Source organism: Coenobita brevimanus, chromosome 21 (assembly GCF_032717465.1).
Source record: "Coenobita brevimanus isolate Jiangsu-jjx chromosome 21, ASM3271746v2, whole genome shotgun sequence".
NCBI classification, from domain to species: domain Eukaryota; kingdom Metazoa; phylum Arthropoda; class Malacostraca; order Decapoda; family Coenobitidae; genus Coenobita; species Coenobita brevimanus.
The window spans coordinates 2,180,288-2,201,950 of record NC_136974.1 but is presented as its reverse complement, the minus strand read 5'-3'; positions in this window follow the sequence as shown (position 1 = coordinate 2,201,950).

Here is a 21,663-nt window from a genome sequence, read left to right as displayed (position 1 = left end):
TTTAATTTAAATCGGCATCCTTTACATACATAACGTACGGAAATACACTAGCTAGGAATAATTCTCATCTATGTTGCTTCTGTGTTTTTAGATCGAGTCTTTAATTACATAACATCCGGAAATAAAACACAAAAGGATTCGCCCACAAGTGCAAATCGCCCGCCATCACGTAAAGCTAGATCGTCATCCTCTGTCAATCGGAGGCCTATCATCGCAGCTTCGGGAAAAAGTCTTAGGATCTCGCGCGCCACGTTTCATTATCTCGTTGCGTTCCTGTCTAATAATAATAATAATAATAATAATAGTAGTAGTAGTAGTAGTAGTAGTAATAATAATAATAATAATAATAATCGCAGCTTAGCCAAAGTTATTAACCAACAAGCCTCGTATCCCGGGATGCTGACCTCAGAGTTTGGATAAAAATTGCCCACCTGATTTTGAGATATTTTGGGTACAGACACACAGACGTGCACACAGATGCGGGCGATTACAATAGAAAATAAACCAGCTAGGAGAATGTACTAGGAACCCTCTTAAACTTAACGAGAATATGGAATATGTGGATTTTTTTTTTTTTCAGCCATTGTTGTTCGTCCTCTTGATTTTTTTTTTTTTTTCTGTAACTCACTCATAGAATAAGATAATACAATGGTTCACATCCTCTCCATAGCACTTCTTCGTGACTAGCACCCTATACATAAAGATTACAGTTACGACCTACCCTCTAACAAACAGCCTTGATATTCCCAGTAGGTCTGTTGCTGTTTGCTTTCTTTTGCTGTCTTTCACTCCTTTCCTCGCCTTTTCCTTCCTCTCCCTCCTCCTCCTCCTCCTCCTTCTCCTTCTTCCTCCTTCCTCCGTCCTTACACATCCCTGCCTTTTTATCCCGTCGGCCTTCCTCTTCTCTCCCTGTCTCCTCTCCCGTTCTGCTTTCACTCTCCGCTCTCTCTTCTCTCTCTTCTTCCGTTCTACTTTCACTCTTCTCTCTCTCTCTCTCTCTCTCTCTCTCTCTCACTTCCCCTTCTCTTCCCTTTCATTTCTCTTCCCTCCCCCTTCTCCCCCTCCCTTACCTCAACGCCTGGGGCCGACACGTGGGGAGGGAGGGAGGGGAAGGGGGAGGGGAGACGAGGGGGAGAGAGGAGGGGAGGGGGAGAAGGGGAAGGTAGAGAGGAGGGGAGGGGGAGAAGGGGAAGGGGGAGGGGAGAGAGGGGGAGGGGGTAGGGGTGGGGGGACTGGACACTCAGAAATGGAAATGAATTCTGTCAGGGGGAGGCAGATTTTTACACACACACACACACACACACACACACACACACACACATACACACACACACACACACAAACAAACACTTTCACACGAGAGAGAGAGAGAGCACCCTCCATAACCTCCCTCCCTCCCTCCCTCCCTCCTACGCTGAGGAAAACCGTCTGGGTGTAGCGAGAAGACACCTTTTCAAAAATCGAACTGAAGTGGTTGAGGAAAAATACCTCCCCCCCATAACCCCTTCAGGCCGACGACGTATATGTTTAGTTTGTTGTTTGTTGTTTGTTTGTTGTTATTGTCGTCGTTGTTGTTGTTGTTGTTCTCCGTCTCCAGCGCCTTAGTTCCTTCTCCCTGCCTCCAGACGATTTCATTCAGCAGTTTTCTTCTCTTTTACGGAAGGGAAGTCTATCAAACCCCTCCATTGGAAAAAAAAATCCTAAAATCCCCCCAAAATCCTAAAATCCTCCTAAAATTCCCCAAATCCTAAAATCCCCCCCAAATCCTAAAATCCCTCAAATCCTAATATCCCCTCAAATCCTAATATCCCCAAAAATCCTAAAATCCCTCAAATCCTAAAATCCTCCCAAAATCTAAAATCCTCCCAAAATCCTGAAATCCCCAAAATCTTAAAATTAAATAAATCGTCTGCAAGTAACAAGAATAAACTGGAGAATGCGTCACCAGATTGAAGGGGTTACGATAGTCCTAAATTGACCCAAATTGACCTAAATTGTCTTAAATTATCATGTCCTAAAATGTTCTAAATTATTACGATTGTCCTAAATTATGTCCTAAATTATTACGATTAGATCCTAAATTATTGTCCAAAATTATGTCTTAAATTGCCCTAAATTATTACGATTATGTCCTAAATTATTATCCTAAATTGTCCTAAATTGTCCTAAATTATGTCTTAAATTGGCCTAAATTATTACGATTATGTCCTAAATTATTATCCTAAATGTCCTAAATGTCCTAAATTATTATCCTACATTGTCCTAAATTATTATCCTAAATGTCCTAAATTGTCCTAAATTATTATCCTAAATGTCCTAAATTATTATCCTACATTGTCCTAAATTGTCCTAAATTATTATCCTAAATGTCCTAAATTGTCCTAAATTATTATCTTAAATGTCCTAAATTGTCCTAAATTATTATCCTAAATGTCCTAAATTATTATCCTAAATTTCCTAAATTGTCCTAAATTATTATCCTAAATGTCCTAAATTGTCCTAAATTATTATCCTACATTGTCCTAAATTATTAAGGTTTTCCTAAATTGTCCAAAATTATGCCCTAAATTAATACGATTATGTCGTACGTTATTGTCCTAAATTATTATGTCCTAAATTATTACGAATGTCCTAATTATTGTCCTAGCGTGTCACAGTATCGACGTAGTGTCCAAGTGGTGGATTGTGAAGTGTTTTTTTTTTTTTTTTGGGAGGGGGGCACGTTTGAGGCATGAATTGATGCTTCTCAGGACGGGGTATCTAACTGTGTGTGTGTGTGTGTGTGTGTGTGTGAGAGAGAGAGAGGAAAACCCATGAGTCAGGTGCGGCACGTGTCATTTCCGGCACGTGTCTAGCCCCTCATTGTCTGTTCCAGCACGTGAGTCGGGTCCAGCAGGTCAGGTGAGGGGTGTGACTAATTAAGGAGGTGTTGTGGTTGTTGTTACTGTTGCTTAACCAAGGTCTTTGTGGCGGAGCAGACCCGTCGAGCACAGGTAAGTAACTATGGATCCGTCCTACAGGTACAATACTGTCTATATACCGTGCAAGGATCCGGGTCGAACCAGGATCCTTCCCACGGCGAGGTGCAGTTAAATATGAGGAGGTTTGGTTCAGGGGTGGATGCCGCAGTTGCACCACCCAGGGCACGCAGCGCCACCACATGAAGGCTCCTCGTCAGCACCAAAGAGGCGAGTCAAATGTGTCCCTCCAGGTCAGGTTAGGTCAGGTGAGGTGAGGGGGTTAAAGGTCACAGCGACGAATATAGCTACGGTGAAAGTGGTCAATTAGGGCGAGGTAGGGTACAGGTAAAGGTGAGTTACAGGTGTGACAGAGAAGAGCGAGTGAGGAACAGAAGACATAGAAGTAGTCTTGTCCCTAACTCAATCTTCTATATCACAGTTCCTAACAACCATACATAAGCGATTTATTTGGCGAGTTGCATCATTTTCCGTGGTGTAAATTGCGTGGTTCTTAAGGTTGATGTGGAAGTGATTTATTTTCATGCCCAGCCATCTGTTGCAAAGGCACAGGTAATCTCAGTCATGCGTGCTCAAACCTGGTCAACTCTGGAACTGTCTTCATTTTGTTTCTCCCTCTGCTTACGACCTCCAGTTTTTAAGCAATGTGTCTAGTTGTCTCTTTAACTGGAATAGTCTTGATTTTCATTTCTTAGGCTTTTTTTAGAATGGTGGTCTCTCTCTCTCTCTCTCTCTCTCTCTCTCTCTCTCTCTCTCTCACACACACACACACACACACACACAGACACACAGACACACACACACACACACACAGACACACACACACACACACACACACACACACACACACACACACCTTTCCTTATCCCCTCCCTACTCAGACATTCCTACAGGGTGTCAAAAAAACTTCACCACAATTCACTCAAATATAAATCCATTGAAGAAAAAGGAAAAAAATAATAATAATGTAGAGAGCAATATAAGTTTCTCTCTTTCCTCTTTATTTATTTATTTATTTAGTTATTTATTTTGGATTCTCTTTAGCGTAAATATTTAATGGTCAAGGAATTATATTTTTCTCAGGGCCTTCTTGAAGACGCTATGAGTTATTTTGCTTTTCTTGAAGTTTTTTGTCATACCTGTACAATTAGCTGGGCTGTCTGTCTCCTTCTGTCTATTTACCTGTCTGTCTGTCTAAACTATTTATCTGTTTCTCTCTCTCTGTCTATATCCTTCTGTCCATTTATCTGTCTATCTATCTGCCTGTCTGTCTATCTGTCTGTCTGTCTGTCTATCCGTCTGTCTCTATTTATCTATCTATCCCTCCGCTTGTCTGTCTATCTACGCGTGTCAGTCTATCAATCTATTTTTTATCTATCTGTCTGTGTCTATCTACATATTTGCCTATCAATCTCAACATATTTATCTATCTATTTATCTATCTTATCAGACGCCTTCATCCCGGAGGAGGTGGCCACAAACAAATCGCCTCCATATCACTCTGTCCCACGCCATCACGCCGCCCTTTCTCAAACTCCCACCCCTCATATACCTCTCAACAGGATGAACTACGCCAGGGAAGATGTTACGCACCTTTCCTAGACCATCCTCCACAAAATAATTATAACCTGCAGTAATTTATTTCGTAACTAGGACCTTTTTATGAAGTTACGACAGGAGACAGGACGATTCAGCAGCGGCCTTGTCTCTCCTGCAAATCAAAACCTGAATTGCAAGTAAGGGGATCTTGAATTTGGCGCGCTGTCTGTTTTTGTTTTGTTTTTTTCGTGGAGGAGCGAGCTTGTGGGTGTCCGGCCTTAGGTTCCTTCTTCCCTGCACTGAAAAAAAAAGGGGGCGTTCGTGTACCCCTGCCCAGATTCGTAACACAATTCGTTCTAATATACGTAAATTTTGATCTCTGACTACACACACAGCAGACCTTTAGCGTATATATTCTTTAAAGAGTTATTCATCATTATAATTTTATGCGTCAGGGAGTTTTGAGAAATACCTAACTCTGAGACTCGTAAAAACTTCAGGAGTAGCGTGTTGTTGTTGTTATTACAGATTTTTCAGTATTTTTCCTCTTTTTACCCTCCACCTGGTGAAGTCAGAGGAGGGTATTGTTGTCACTGGAGTCAAAACAAGAATAGGTGGCGTAGAGGTCTTGTTTCCGGGCCAGAACTCAGAAATTATTCACTACAGAGTCATGACACTTCACCTAGATATGTGTCTTATAGTGAACAAGAGGCTTTTGATAGGTAGAATGCTGTGTCTTATGTAGTTTTTTTATTTTTTGATAATGAAAAAGTAAAAAGGAAACTGTCAGAGATTTTAATGTGGCCTGTGCAAGGAATCTGAAGGGCCCAGTACATTTTTCAGTTATAACACTGCAACTGTTACACCTAGGAGGCAGAAAGTGTATATGATAAATGATTATATGAATATCTAATTATGTGTGAAGTTTCATGGCTGTATCTATTATGTAATCCTAAAAAATGGCTAAATGAAAAAGGCATGAGTCATATTTTCCTTCAGTCTGCACATTACTTCATCACTACCATGGCTAAACTACTGATATATTTAAGTTTTATGTCTCGGTGTTATACTGAGGTGAGGGGAGGGGGGGATGAGGGCCGTAATGTGCTTGGTTAGGTGTGCAGGGAGGTGGAGGGGGGGGGTACGTGCTTGGTCAGGTGGAGGGTTGCAACAGCACAGCGTTGCCTATGTTTGTATATATATGTTATTTATGTACTGGTGTAAAATGTGGTCAGTCATTTTTGGACACCCTGTATTATTGCTAAGGACAGACCGCCTCAGTGGGATCCTCTCTCTCTCTCTCTCTCTCTCTCTCTCTTGACCTTCTCCCTTAAGTCTCGCCAGTTTCTCTCCCTCTTTTCTCTCTCTCCCTCATTTTCTCCCCTCCCTTCATACATTTTTTTCCTCCACTTCTCCTCCCTTGCCTCATTTCTTGTCCTCTTTCTCTCCTTATGTCTGTTTTACACCCGCGCTCGCGATAAAGGCGGATGTTAGGTTCTCATAAAAGTGTGTGTGTGTGTGTGTGTGTGTGTGTGTGTGTGAGTGTGAGTGTGTCTGTGTCTGTGTGTGTGTAAGAAAATAAACACTTGATTTGATCTGGACTAAATTTGGTGTGTTGTTAATGAAGGTGGTGATCTATTATTACTGAGAACAAGAGGTCAAAGGTCAAGGTAACAGGGCAAGGTCACATTAAGCAGTTTTCATCTGATTTAGAACAAACTTTGTGGAAGGGTTCAGGGTAAGGCAAGGATGAAGGGATTTGATGTTGAGAAGAATTAGAGGTAGAGGTCACAGAAGGTCAAAGGTCACGGAAAGGTCAAAGGTCACAGGTCAAAGGTTACAGAAAGGACAAAGGTCACAAAAGGTCAAAGGTCAAAGGTCACAATCAAGGTCAGAGGTCGCATAAAGGTCACAGGTCAAAGGTCACAAAAAGGTCAAAAGGTCACAAAAAGGTCAAAGGTCACAATCAAGGTCAGAGGTCAACCCGTGTTCATGTGTGTGATAAAAGTACCTGAGATGGTTCCGATGTGATTTAGGCCAAAGTTGGTGGCAAGGTTGAGGGTCAGGAAATGGGTTCTCTCTCTCTCTCTCTCTCTCTCTCTCTCTCTCTCTCTCTCTCTCTCTCTCTCTCTCTCTCTCTCTCTCTCTCTGTCATCTGTCTATTCATATCTGTATCTATCTGCCTGTTTATCTATCTATCCATCTTTCTATCTATCTGTCTGTCTTTACTTATCCATCTCTGCCTATATATATCTATCATCCTGCCTATTTATCTATCTATCTATCTGTCTACTTATGTCTATCTATCCTCCTGCCTGTCTATCTACTCATATCTGTCTATCGCTGACGTACTCATGTATCTATCTATTTATCTATCTGTCTATCTAACCATCTGTCAATCTGTCTACTTATGTCTATCTATCTACCTCCCTCTGTCTGTCTATCTATCTGTCTATCTATCGCTCCCAGCTAGCCCTCCAGTGCCCGTTTGTTACCCTTCAAGTGCCACTCCAAATCCACGCTCCAGCCCAGGTATAATACAAGGCCATTATCTGTCTATCTATCTATCTACCTGTCTTTCTGTCTGTCTATCTGTTTATCTTTGGATCAGTCAGGGTATTAGCTTTTTACATCTGTCTGTCTGTCTTTCTGTCTGTCTTTCTGTCTTTCTGTCTCTGTTTGTCTTTCTGTCTCTCTGTCAGTCTTTCTGTCTGTCTGTCTGTCTGTCTCATGTTTCCTTCCTTCCTTCCTTCATTCATTCATTCTTTCCTTCCTTTCTTTCTTTCTTTCTTTCTCTCTCTCTCTCTCTCTCTCTCTCTCTCTCTCTCTGTTATTGCAAATTGAAACGAGAGAGAGACAGACACACACACACACACACACACACACACACACACACACACACACACACACACACACACATTGTGTGTGTGTGTGTATCCGCGACACACACACATGCCAGAGATAATTGTAAGCACACAAATATTGATGTTTTTGCTTGCGTGTTTGTTGCAGTGTGTGTGTGTGTGTGTGTGTGTGTGTGTGTGTGTGTGGAGGGGAAGGGAGGGAAAACTGCGAAAAGAAAGAAAGAAAAGAGGAGTAGGGAGAGGAAATGGAAGAGAGAGAGAGAGAGAGAGAGAGAGAGAGAGAGAGAGAGAGACAGACAGACAGAGAGACTTCTGATAGTTACTGTACGTTGCTGTTTCGTTCAAAATTTTAATTACTTTTTTCCTCTCGTCTCCTCCGTCAGAATTCCAAATTTGGTGCCATTTTATTCAATAGTTTTTCCGTAATCTTGGTAACAGACAGACAGACGAACCAGCTGAATCAAATAACCCCCTCACGTTCCGCGCGCGGGGGTAAAAATCCGTACCGCGTTCATCCGTCTACACACGTCTGTCTTTTTATCTATCTTTGTATCTATCTATCGCTTATTCGCCTATCTATCAGTCTCTGTCTATCTATCGCTTTACTTATGAACTCGTTTTCCTACACATCCACCTGTCGCGCCATTTATTTGCCCACCACCTACTGTTTCACTTACTTAGCCCTGTGTGTGTGTGTGTGTGTGTGTGTGTGTGTGTGTGTGTGTGTGTGTGTGTGTGTGTGTGGAGGTGGGGGTGAGGGGTATGGGGGAGGGGGGAGGGGGGTTTGTCAGAGGTACGACAACACTCAACAGGTCTTTACCCTCTCATTATGCTAAACAGGTGTGTGTGTGTGTGTGTGTGTGTGTGTGTGTGTGTGTGTGTGTGTGTGTGTGTGTGTGTGTGTGTGTGTGTACGTAGATGCCACAACCTCCAGTCTCCCTCCCTCTCCTTTAAAATTAGCTTAAGACATTACAAGCATCTTCGTAACTCCTTCGACACATGAAATGGATAAAGGTGATTCTTGGGGCTCCCTTTCTCCTCTGATTCATGTCCCAGTTGAGATCAGAGAGACTGTATCTACATCTCCCACATACCAACTCTCCGGCAACGTGAGATATTGGGCTGAGTTGTTGATGATGATGATGATGGTGTGGTGGTGATGATGATGATGATGATGATGATGGTGGTGGTGATGATGATGATGATGATGAATATATTAGTGTGTAAGTAATTCTGTGTGTGTGTGTGTGTGTGTGTGTGTGTGTGTGTGTGTCTGTGTGTGTGTCTGTATGTAGCTTATATTCTAGTGTAAGTGTTTTGTGTATGTTTGTGTGTGTGTGTGTCAGTGTGTACGTATTCTCTTCGACATGAGTTAGATTGATGATCATGATGATATATGAACGTGTGTGTGCGTGTGTCCATGTGCACGTGTATGTGTGTATGCTTATGTTTACATGTTTTTGTGTTATGTATGTGTCACTGAATGTGTTCCTGTAGTGTGTGTGTGTGTGTGTGTGTGTGTGCGTGTGTGTGTGTCTGTGTGTGTGTGTCTGTGTGTGTGTGTGTGTGTGTGTGTGTGTGTGTGTGTAAGTAATGGACAACTGTGCACCTTTTTACGAATGTGGATGTGTGTGTCTCCTTAACGACCGCTCGCGTGTACGTTGTCGTTGAATATTCATGTGCGCGTGTGTACCTGTAGGTGTGCGTACAGTGAGGTGCAAAAGTTTGAGTATTTCACCCATTCCGCTTCTCCCTGTCCTCCGCTGGCTGATATTTCCAAGCTGATAGATTTGGTATGTTTCTCTGCCTATACATTTACCTTCATTTATGTCTATCTATTTATCTATCTATCTGTCTCTATCTATCTATCTGTCTGTCTGTCTGCCCATCTGTCTATCTATCTGTCTGTCTATCTATCTGTGACGGACATACGCCAAGTGTGAGGTAGGCGTTGTGGTATGGTAGGGAAAGTTTTGTGTGTGTGTGTGTGTGTGTGTGTGTGTGTGTGTGTGTGTGTGTGTGTGTGTGTGTGTGTGTGTGTGACAGATAGATAGATAGAGTTGTGTGTGATAGATAAACAAGTCAATAGAGAAATTTGTGTATAGAGTGAGAGATGGAAAATTTATGTATGTCAGTGTGATTGCGTGACTGTATGTGTGTATGCCTGTGTGTGTGTGTCTGTGTCTGTGTCTATGTGTACCTTAACTCCTCACCTACCCCCTCCACACCCCATCCCCATCCCATCGGCAGGCGTGTCCAGTCAACACACTCTCATATTAAACGCACCCAAACACTCACCGATTTTTTCCATTGCAGGCATGAGGAGTGTAAACATGGGCGGTGGTGGTGGTGGAGTGGGCGGTGGTGGTGGAGTGGACGGTGGAGGTAAGTGTTCTCAGTGTTTACCTGGTGTTCCGGTATTGGTGTGGATTGTCTGGTGTAGGTGTTTATGTGGGTGTAGTTTGCACAGGTGTTTAATTGGATTTTTTGTTTGATCAGGTGTTTATGTGGCTTTCGACACTGAAAGGACTCTCCCTCCGTGCTAAGGGATCTTTGTATACGGCATGTGTCAGAGTGTAATGCTGTATTTGTAGTGAGACCTGGGCAGTAAAGGGAAAGGATATTCGCAGGCTCAAATGTACTGAAATGGCAGTGATTAGGTGGATGTCCAGTGCGTCTCTGAGTGCGAGGCCTTGGGGGGGAGGAATGTGTTTACGATGGATGAGTTGAGAGGTAGGATGGGACTGGAGTGTATTAATGTTGTGATGAGGAGAGATAGATTGAGATTGTCTGGGCATGTGGAGAGGATGGGGGATGATAACTGGGTGCAATAAGTGAGGAGTGTTAACGTTAGGGGTAGGGTTGCGAGAGGCAGACCGAAAAAGACCTGGGACGAGATCATTGAGTGTGACCTCAGAGATAAGGGACTGAATAGGGAGGCTGCCAGAGATCGAGCAGCATGGAGAGCCGCCGTTTGGTGACCAGGGCCGACGCACGCATATTGGATCCTTGAAAAACGAAGCGAAAGGAAAGGATTTGTGGATTGTTTGTCAGCGGCGCAGAAGATGTCGCTATTATAATTCAGTCCGTTTCTATATAAGTATTTCTGTATCGCGAACGCAAATAACGATACACTTTAATACGATAACGAGACTGAACGATAACTTTCGAAACACGGTATTATAATCATCAAAACCCAACAATTTCTAATACTGCGTGAGTTTTTTTCTTTTTTTTAGAATACGCTGTTTCCGAAATTCTTGTGATCGCAATATTTTATCATCCATACTTGTCTACTTATCCTTTGTTTTGGTGTGTTTATACGTGTCTATCTGTGTGTATCTTGTATCCAATTAACGCCACACTATTTTATCCAGCTGGGAGTGTCATAGGAGCCTGGGAAAATAGGTTAAAATAGGGTAAAATAGGGGAAATCTGTCAACCCAGCACCCCCACTCCTGCTGCCCCACTCGACACCCCCTTCACCAGGCCTCTCCCTCCTTCGTCCTTATCCCTCTGTCACCCGCTGCGATTTATAGTTCAATAAATAACACCTTAAAGAACATCAACCGGGGGACGTAATCACACCCCTACAATCCGGGACTCCCACCATCCACTCACCTGATGTAGTGCTAAAGGAATTTTTACACTACAATCGATATGGTTTCCTATAGCCCATCATCCACTCATATGATGTAGTGATACGTTCAGGGAATTTTACACTTATGGCCAGATGGTTTCCTATAGCCCCCCATCCACTCATCTGATGTAGTACTACGTAGGGTATTTTACAGTACCGGCCAAGTGGTTTCCTATAGCCCATCATCCACTCACCTGATGTAGTGCTGCTTAGGAAATTTTATAGTACCGGCCAGACGGTTTCCTACAGCCCACCATCCACTCATCTGATGTAGGAAACCACAGACTGCCTTAAGTGGAAACCCTGTAACTTAAGTGGACGCCTGGTGGTCATGTGGGCTAAGAAACTGTAAGTAGATGTGATCCATAAGGGTTTATATCCAAGGAGTGGCTATTTATTACTCAGTGCATCTCAGGGATTAGCGACTGGTCACTTGGGGTAAATATCTCAACTATGTGGCCTCTGTGCTCATGAAGGGACAGTAAAAGTTGGATAATAAATGTACACAAGACAAATAAACTTTCAGTAGTAAAATTTTAATAAGTAATAAAAAAAAAAACCTAAGGATGAAGTTTTCTGAAAAGGACGAAACACAGGTAATTGCCCAGGTGAACGAAACCTTTTGAGAATGGGCTATTTTCCCGGTTTTCTTCGCAGCCTCTTCACTACGCTGACGTGTTTTCTGCGAAGATACGGTACCAGGAACGATTGAACAGTTTTGAGAAGGGAGGGAGGCCTTCTTAACCCCATTTCCTTTGCGATTTGGTTTGCCTTCTGGGTTTTGATATCTTCACGTATGCTGTTAATATTGACATGGATTTTTTGACGTGCCGGAGGATATGAAGGTGCAATAACCAGAATAAATCGCTAAGGAGGAGGATTTAAGACCCCGGTGCATCGCGAATCCGAACCACGATCGTAAGTTTTAAAAATACGATAGCTTGTGTTCGACGACTGGGTACGATAGTTTTTGCGGAGACTCACCTGGGTTTGTGGGGTGGGCAGCGCACCTGTTAATGACCTCACCTGGCTTACCTGTAGGGAGAGAGAGAGGGGGGGGGTTAGATATTGTTGGCGTTATCCTTGTCAGTTACTGCTATTGTTATCACCATCGTCTTCACTATCATCATCATCATCATCATCGTCGTCTTCTCTGCCATCATCATCATCATCCTCATCATCATCATCTTCTTCTTCTTCACTATCATCATCATCATCATCATCATCATCATCATCATCATCAACAACACCACCCTCATAACCACCACCACCACACCACCATCATCATCATCATCATCATCATCATCATCAGACAAGTATAAAAAACCAAGAGAGAATTTGCAAACGGAGAGATTAATTAATAAAGAGAGTTCATTAACCCATTGAGAGAGAGAGAGAGAGAGAGAGAGAGAGAGAGAGAGAGAGAGAGGATACAAGGGGTTAAATCTGTATTCTTTCATCCATTGAGTTGACAATTATGTGACGTCACTGTTCTTACATCAAAACCCCTTCACTGCGATGACCTATGTTGGATTACCGCTACTTGCCAGACGATTTAGTGGAACAAAATCGTCTTGCAGGGGTTGAAGTGACCGTATCTTGAAGTTCGCAAAATTGAAAGGCTTGCCACTTCATTTCCTTTACTTCCTTATGCTTCATACTCTTCAGGTTTGTTCAGTTACCGAGAGCCTTGAAGAAGTGGTGATGATGATGATAGTGATGATGATAGTGATGGTGGTGATGATGGTGTTGATGGTGATAGTGATGTGGTGATGATAGTGAGTGATGATGATGGTGGTGATGGTGATGATGATGATGATAATGAGGGTGCTGATAATGATAGTGATGAGGGTGATGATGATGATGATGGTGGTGATGATGGTGATAGTGATGTGGTGATCATAGTGAGAGTGATGATGATGGTGGTGATGGTGATGATGATGATAATGAGGGTGCTGATAATGATAGTGATGATGGTGATGATGTTTTATGAAAGGCATCTGTAGGTGACGAGTAATAAAAGTGATGGTAGTGTGGTAATGATGATGATGATGGTGTTGATGGTGATGATGATGATGATGTTTATGAGAGGCATCTGAAGTTAACAGGAGTAATAAAAGTTAAAACAGACGTCGCCTTATATACGGCGCTAAAAAAACATAAGTAAAAAAGTTAATTGAAAAACTCATCAAGAAAGTCATTTATTGAAAACGGAGAAAGGAAATAAGATTGAAAGAAAGATAAGAATATTGACTACCCATTGCAATACAAAGGATCGTTGCTAAAAATACTAATCAACAAAGGCTGTTTTCTTGAAGGCGAGAAGTCAACAGCAATTTGAAAACAGACTCGGGGAAATAGGCAACTCGTGAGGCGGGGACCAATCAGCGTGGCGGGATAGGTAAACACGGTGACGTCATGCCTGGGTATCCAATCGCGTGGCTCGGTGGACGTAAACATCGGTGACGTCACGGGATTCTCGACCAGTAAGGGTGATGGATGTGTATAATGTGATGACACGGGTATAGATAGATAGATAGATAGATAGATAGATAGAATTCAGTTATACATATTAAGATTTCGGTCTCTCTCTCTCTCTCTCTCTCTCTCTCTCTCTCAGTTCCCCTTCCTTTGTAATTGTCATTTTTCCTGTTCCTCTCTTTCTTTTCTCTTTTCATCTCTCTCTCTCTCTCTCTCTCTCTCTCTCTCTCTCTCTCTCTCTCTCTCTCTCAGCCCTTTCCTCCCCTACATACGACATTCCAAAAGCAATTCACAGCATAATAGAGAGACCAGCATTTTTGTGAGAGAGAGAGAGAGAGAGAGAGAGAGAGAGAGAGGGAGAGAGAGAGTTATTTTTTGGCCTTTAAATGCATGTGATTTATTTTGAGTCACATGTGCAACCATTTTTATATATATTTATGACTGTGTGGAAAGTGTGTTTGTGTAGATCTTTCCTGTGTGTGTGTGTGTGTGTAAACCGACATACATACACACAGTAAACACATCTACGGCCTAAACACAGACATAAAACCCTACATGTACGTTTATTTATTTACAACGAGGCTCAATGTTTCCTTCATTGAGAAAGTCTACGGAAAATAATATCCACATTTCACTGGCTCGTCTCGTTCTCACGTTTTGGTTATGTAGTGTGTGTGTGTGTGTGTGTGTGTGTGTGTGTGTGTGTGTAAGGAAGAGTTTGCTGCTGTTTAGAAATACATTAATTCTGTTTGGATGTATTTCTCTCTCTCTCTCTCTCTCTCTCCAAAAGCAATGTCACCTCGAGTTGGGTGTGATACGGGAGAGTAAATTGCTTAGGGAGAGACGTCACCTGCGAGAGAGAGAGAGAGAGAGAGAGAGCATATGTGAAGGTAAAACTATGATTCTTATCTTCCTATCCTCGTTGGTTAAAGAAGCATCCTAACGCCTTTTCCTTAGCGATTTATTTTTGGATATGACTGGCTAATATCCTTTTGTACGATATTTATGCAGAGTATGGCGATATTGGAAGGATTTATGTAACACAGAAGAGGACAGGAAGGTATCTTAAGCAAAATAAACCGCATAGGAAAAGGTGTTAGGGGAGTATGGCGATATTGGAAGGATTTATGTAACACAGAAGAGGACAGTAAGGTGTCATAAGCAAAATAAATCGCTTAGGAAAAGGTGTTAGGGTAATTATTGACAAGATTTGATAAGAAAGATATGAGATGTCTTTAAGATAGGGAGAAAGGAAGTCTGTTGATAAAGCTCCCTAACACCTTTTCCTAAGCGATTTATTCTGCTTAGTAAACCTTAAGAACTATTCTGTGTGTGTGTGTGTGTGTGTGTGTGTGTGTGTGTGTGTGTGTGTGTGTGTGTGTGTGTGTGTGTGTGTTTTGGTGTTTGTTCATGGTACACAAAAGCTGTCACCTGCCCATCCCTCCCCTCCCCTCCCCCTCTCCCTCCCCCTCCCCTCCCCTCCCCCTCCCCCAAATATATACACAAACAGCGGGGTCACATCTGGCTCTTCCCCCCTCCCCCTCCTCCCCCCTCTCCCCCTTCCCCCTCCCCCTCCTCTCCCCTCTCCCCCTCCACCTGTCATTCCCCCCTCCCCATCTTCGACACTTTCCAATTCTCTCCCTCCTTTCTCCCCCTCCCACTCCCTTCTCTCCCTGTCAGTCTCTTCCTCTCTCCATATAACTCTCCCCCCCCTCTCTCTCTCTCTCTCTCTCTCTCTCTCTCTCTCTCTCTCTCCACTTAGCCCGTTCCCCGTGGCTCTCTCTCTCTCCATATCCAATTTTCTCTCTTTCTCTCTCTTCTCTCCCTTTCTACTCTTTCCATCAAGTCCTGTGAGGGTAGGGAAGGGGAGGAAAGGGTTAAGGAAGGGAGGGGAGGAGAGAGAGAGAGAGAGGAGGGAGAAAGTGGAGAGAAGTAGAAAATATGGTAGGTTTGGTATGGAGAGAGAGAGAGAGAATGTGAGAGAGAGAGGGAGAGAGAGAGAATGGGGGGAGGGGAGGGGGGATACTTACACTTTTACCAAACACTTACACCTGCCTCACTTCTCTCCCTAGGTGTACCTAAGTGTATTTATAAGGCCTTTGTAGTGTACTTAAATTTCTCACTGCACTTATAATTTGTCTATCTACTTATCCAGACGCCTTAATCCCATAAGGGGTAGCCACAAACAAATCGCCTCCATGTCGCCCTGTCCCCCACCATTTCATTGCCCTGCTTCCAGCCGACACCCCCCCCTCTCTCATATACCCCCCCACTTATGATCTGTGTACTAAAATATTACACTTTGAAGGTTTGATATGTACTTATATTGTGCATATTACTTCTTCAGTGTACTTAAAGCTCCCAATATGTACTTAGAAGTGTACTTAGAAGACCCAGAGTTTATATATTGTACATGTAACACCCCAAGAAGAATATAATGTACTTGTAACGTACCAAGTGTACTTATATTCTGTACTTATGACCCAAATGTACTTTAGAGTGTACATGTAACGCCCCAAATGTACTTAAATACTGTACTTATAATGCCCAGATGTACTTAGGTTATGTACTTCTTATGCCCTCTATGTACGTAATAGTGTACTTATAACGAGCCAAATGTACATAATAGTGTACTTGTAACCACCCAGATGTACTTAGTAGTGTAATTATAACCACCCAGATGTACTTAAATAGGGTACTTAAAACGATCCAGATGTACTTAAATTGGGTACTTACAACCACTCAGATGTACTTAATAGTGTACTTGTAACGCCCCAAATGTACTAATGTCATGTACACCCAGCGTCGGGGTTATAAAGTGTACTGTACTATATCCCTGTAATGCATCATCTTGACGTACTTAATAGACGGGGATTAGGGGGGAGAGAGAGAGAGTGTGTGTGTGTGTGTGTGTGTGTGTGTGTGGAGAGAGAGAGTGTGTATGTGTGTGTGTGTGTGTGTGTGTATGTGTGTGTGTATGTGTGTGTGTGTGGAGAGAGAGAGAGAGAGTGTGTGTGTGTGTGTGTGTGGAGAGAGAGAGAGAGAGAGAGAGAGAGAGAGAGAGTGTGTGTGTGTGTGTGTGTGGAGAGAGAGAGAGAGAGTGTGTGTGTGTGTGTGTGTGTGTGTGTGTGGAGAGAGAGAGAGAGAGAGAGAGAGTGTGTGTGTGTGTGTGTGTGTGTGTGTGTGTGTGTGTGTGTGGAGAGAGAGAGAGAGAGAGAGAGAGAGAGGGAGGGAGAGAGAGATGGCCCAGATTTCCGGCCCTTCTCATCGCTCATTGGCCGAAAAAGACAGTACTACGGCTCTACATCCTTCCCGTAGCACTTCTTCGTGACTAGCATCGTATTGCGTTAATCTGTTGCCACTCAGGATGTATGGGTGTCGATTTTTTGGCCAAGTTAGAGTTAAAGGAGTAAAGAGAGAGAGAGAGAGAATTGACTCAAGAAATGCATCATCGGCTTGAAGAGGTTGAGGAAGGAGGAAGAAAAGAGGAAGAGAGTGTTAAGGAGGGAAGGAAGGAAGGAAGGAGAATATGTTTAGATTAGTAGGTAGGTTAGGAGGAAGGCAGATTAGAAGTAGTTAGAGGAAATTAAAAGAGAGGGTGAGAGACGAGAGGAAGAAAGAGAGAAAGAGAGAGAGAGAGAGAGAGAGAGAGAGAGAGAGAGAGAGGTGAATTAATGCGAGTCGTTTAGGAGTAGATGGGTAGATGGGAGAAAGTGATGAGAAAACAACGGTACATAGCTAGATGGGAGAGAGAGAGAGAGAGAGAGAGAGAGAGAGAGAGAGAGAGAGAGAGAGAGAATTACCGGAGATGGGATAAGTGGATTATCGACTATGATTTGAGTCACTTTTCTCTCTCTCTCTCTCTCTCTCTCTCTCTCTCTCTCTCTCATCTATCTATCTATCCATATATATATATATATATATATATATATATATATATATATATATATATATATATATTACGGTATATATTTTATATAAATTTACGGTATATTGTGTATTTAGTATGTATTTATACTGTGTATGTATACAATAATCATAATATATGACATATACTATATATGTATTATATGTGCATGTATAATCTATCTAACCATTCATCCATCCATGTATGTCTGTCTGTCTGTCAGTGTCTATCTATCTGTCTGTCTATATCTATCTATCTATCCCTGCTGTCTTTATATTACACACACTCAAACACTCTCCGGCCATTAGGGAAAAGCTGCTCTCTCTCTTCTCCCTCTCTCACTTTCCCACTGATGGCAGGGCGAGGAGAATGTTAATGTGTAATCAAGGCAGCTACAGGTGAGTGGACTAAATACCTGGCGTGTGTGTGTGTGTGTGTGTGTGTGTGTGTGTGTGTGTGTGTGTGTGTGTAATGTTATGTGCGTGCTTGTTTATGCACCTTCATGTTAATATTAGTAACAGTAATTTACATTCTTCCTTGATTCTCTCTCTCTCTCTCTCTCTCTCTCTCTCTCTCTCTCAAAAATTTTTCCGATAACTAAGGAATTGTGAGAGTGAAATAGGGGAGGGGGAGGGGGTGCAATAGATGGGTAATGAGTGGGGGAGGGGAAGGGGGGAGTGGGGAGGAGGAGTGGTATTAAGAGTGGGGAGTGGATGAGTGGATGGGTATATTTTAGTGGATGAGATGGATGGATAGAGGAAGCCTGAGAGAGAGAGAGAGAGAGAGAGAGAGAGAGAGAGAGAGAGAGAGAATAGGAGGTTAGGTTGGGATGGATGGGTAAGTGGAGGTAGAGATGAATAGGTACACACACACACACACACACACACACACACACACACACACACACACACACACACACATTGATAGAGCGATTGATTGATAGACAGACAGATAGATAGACAGATATAGATAGATAAAGATAGATAGATGGTATGTGAGGTAGTTAAATAGAAGAAGAAAACTGAATTACAAAACAGTGCTTCATTAACAGAACGGATAAATTAAAACAAAAATAATACAAATACCGAGAGCAAGCAGGCATTACGTACCCTCCTCTCCCCTCTCCCCTCCTCTCCCCTCCGCCCACACCCCTCCTCTCCCCTCCGCCCACACCCCTCCTCTCCCCTCCTCTCTAATCGGGCTCTGAATGTCAAAGACCAAACCACTCAAGTGAGATTAATTCGAAGCCGATCGCAAACACCTCTATGTCGAGGCTCGAAAAAAGTGAAAAAGTCTACGGATTTATCTTGCCATATTTCACGGCAAAAATATAGCTACCTCGTAATGGACCCCCCCCCCCCCCCCCCAAAAAAAAAAAAAAAAAAATAGAATCCCCACCCTTAACCCCTTCAGCCAGAGGACGTCAAGTTAGTTTTTATTCTCGTTCTTTCAAGGCAATTAGCTTTAGCTTAGAAAGAACGGCCTAGAAAGAAGAGGCACTTGGTAATACAGGGGTTAAAGAGGTATTCGTCAAACCCCCCCTTCCTCCCAACTCAGTCTCCCAAAAAAATGAATCAAATCGCCTGGAGACAGCAAGGAAAAAACGAAAAAGAAAACCCCATTGGATTGAAAAAACTGTCTTCGAATCGTGAAGGCATTATAGACATTGGTATATATCTCGTATCACAATGGGCAGTATGTAGTGTCTGCTGGAGACATACATAGCTTCTCACCAGGAATGTCAATCCACGTGATGTATATTCACAATCTTCTAGTCCAGACGATACAAGAATTTCATGATACAAGCAGGTTAATGTGACTGAACCATTTACCTGACTAACCATGGAAATCAACCAGACACTACATTCCCACCGAGCCGTATATATATTCACAGGTTTTGGAGAGCTTAGAGAGCCTGAGAGTACGATCGAGGGTGGAAGGCAGGAGATAGGGTCAGCTAGGAGGTTTGACCGTCTCGCTACGTTACGCTGTCAATCAACTCTTCGATATAACTGCGTAAATTAAACTGCGTAACCCAAGAGCGCTCCGTAACTCACCTCGCTTACGATACACAGAGCGGGGAAAGGTGAGAAGGAGAGACTACCTGTTAATTCTACACGTCTTCGCACCATTTTACGAGCAGCGGCCTACATTACACTCTACAGGTGATAGACGGGAACCTATTAGACTACGATACACCTGCGATATCTCCATCTAATCAAACACCTTGGCTACGTTCATCGATAGTCGGAACCGAAATTTTGGTGAGAAAAAGTGGCGTGTTCAGTTTTTATATTATTTAATTTAATTTTATTTTTTGTGTGTTGAATTTCTAGGTTTAATATTTGTATCTCCAGACGAAGCTGTGAACATGAGGAAAGGTTTCTTGGGGTTGGTGAAGCCTGTGTTTGGTTTCCCTGTTTGAAATTACGTAAGGTGAGGGATATGGTCTGAAACTTAGTAAGAATATCACACACACACACACACACACACACACACACACACACACACAGGGAATGCTGGTGGTCGTTCTGCCCTCTCATTTATTTTTTGTTTACCTGTTTGCGGTTCTACCTCAACTCTGTCTTCAGGTGAGAGAGAGAGGGGGGGGGGAGTTAGGATGATGATGGTGGTGTTGGTGATGATGGTGGTGTTGGTGATGATGAGGGTGTTGATGATGATGATGAATGTGATGGTGGTAATAATGGTGGTGGTGATGATGATGATAATGAATGTGATGGTGGTGGTGATGATGATGATGATGATGATGATGATGATATATTGTGCAAGGGTTAAAAAAAAAAAAAACGGTATGACATTGTAAGCAGCTAGGAAAAGTCGGGAAAATATTTGAAGTGGAATAAAGAGAATAGTAGTGTGTGTGTGTGTGTGTGTGTGTGTGTGTGTGTGAGAGAGAGAGAGAGAGAGAGAGACAGACAGACAGACAGACAGACAGACAGAGACAGGCAGGGAGAGAGAGACGCATATCCAAGGGAATAAGTTAGTCAGTAAGCAGAACTATGTATAATTTCTTAAAGCAATATCACTTTTTCGTGTCACCCTTTCTCTCACTCTCTTTATTTCTTTTTCTAGTAACCCGATTTTATTTATTTACCTGCAGTCATCTTTCTGCTTTTATTTATTTATTTATTTCCTATATACTCTTTTCAATTTTTGTCTTCTTGCATTTCCATTTTTTTTTTTTCAATACTAATTTTGATTTTTCCAATATCGTCATGTCTGTTGGTTCATTTTTTTTTTTTTATTATTATTATTCATTGTCTTTTTTACTCATCTTTATTATTTCCCTTCGTTTTATTTTTGTGTCTATTTCCTTATGTTTCGATTCATCTCGTGTTGTTTCGTCTGTGTTCCTGTCGCCTCAGTTTTTCTCTGTAGTCTTCGCTTTTATGGTTTGCTGTTCTTTCCTTCCCGTGTTTCATCGTGTTTACCCACTCCTGTCCCCACCCCACCCCACCCCACCCCCACCCACTCCACCCCACCACCCACCCACCCTACCTCATTCCACCTTCACCTTATCCCATCGTACTTGACTCTTTCCCAACACCCTACCCTACCTTACACCCACCCTACCTCACCCTCCATCCACCCTACCTCACCCTTCAACCACCCTACCCAGCCCTACCCTATACTGCCCTACCCTACCCTACACCCAGCCCATCTCACCCTCCATCCCCCTACCCTACACCCACCCACCCAAACCCACCCTAAATCCACCCACCTCCCCCCACACCCACCCCACCTCACCTAACCCCCCATACTGTTCCCCACCCTACCCACCTACACCCCACCCTACACTCCCACCCTACACCCCACCCTACACCCACACCCCCTCCCCCAACAACCCCTCCCCCTTCCAAATTACATCACCCTGTTAGGCCTCTGTACAAAGTTTACCAGAGGGACCCCTAAAAACGAAAGGAGGCGAAACGAAAAGAAACAGGAGCGAAACTTTGTGAAAATAGGCCTTATACGTATACGCCTTAGTGTTCAGGGGAGCGTAAGTTATCGTTCAGGGTCTTTTTTTTTTTTTGGTCTGTCTTTGAAACTCGTTGAAGTTATGATAGCAGCTCCTCTCTCTCTCTCTCTCTCTCTCTCTCTCTCTCTCTAAGAAAAAGGACTTTGTAACTGATATGTAATAAGTCTACGGAGATTTCACACCTAATTTCATCTTTCTGATACTGATATAAGTCTACGGAGATTTCGCACCTAATTTCATCTTTCTGATACTGA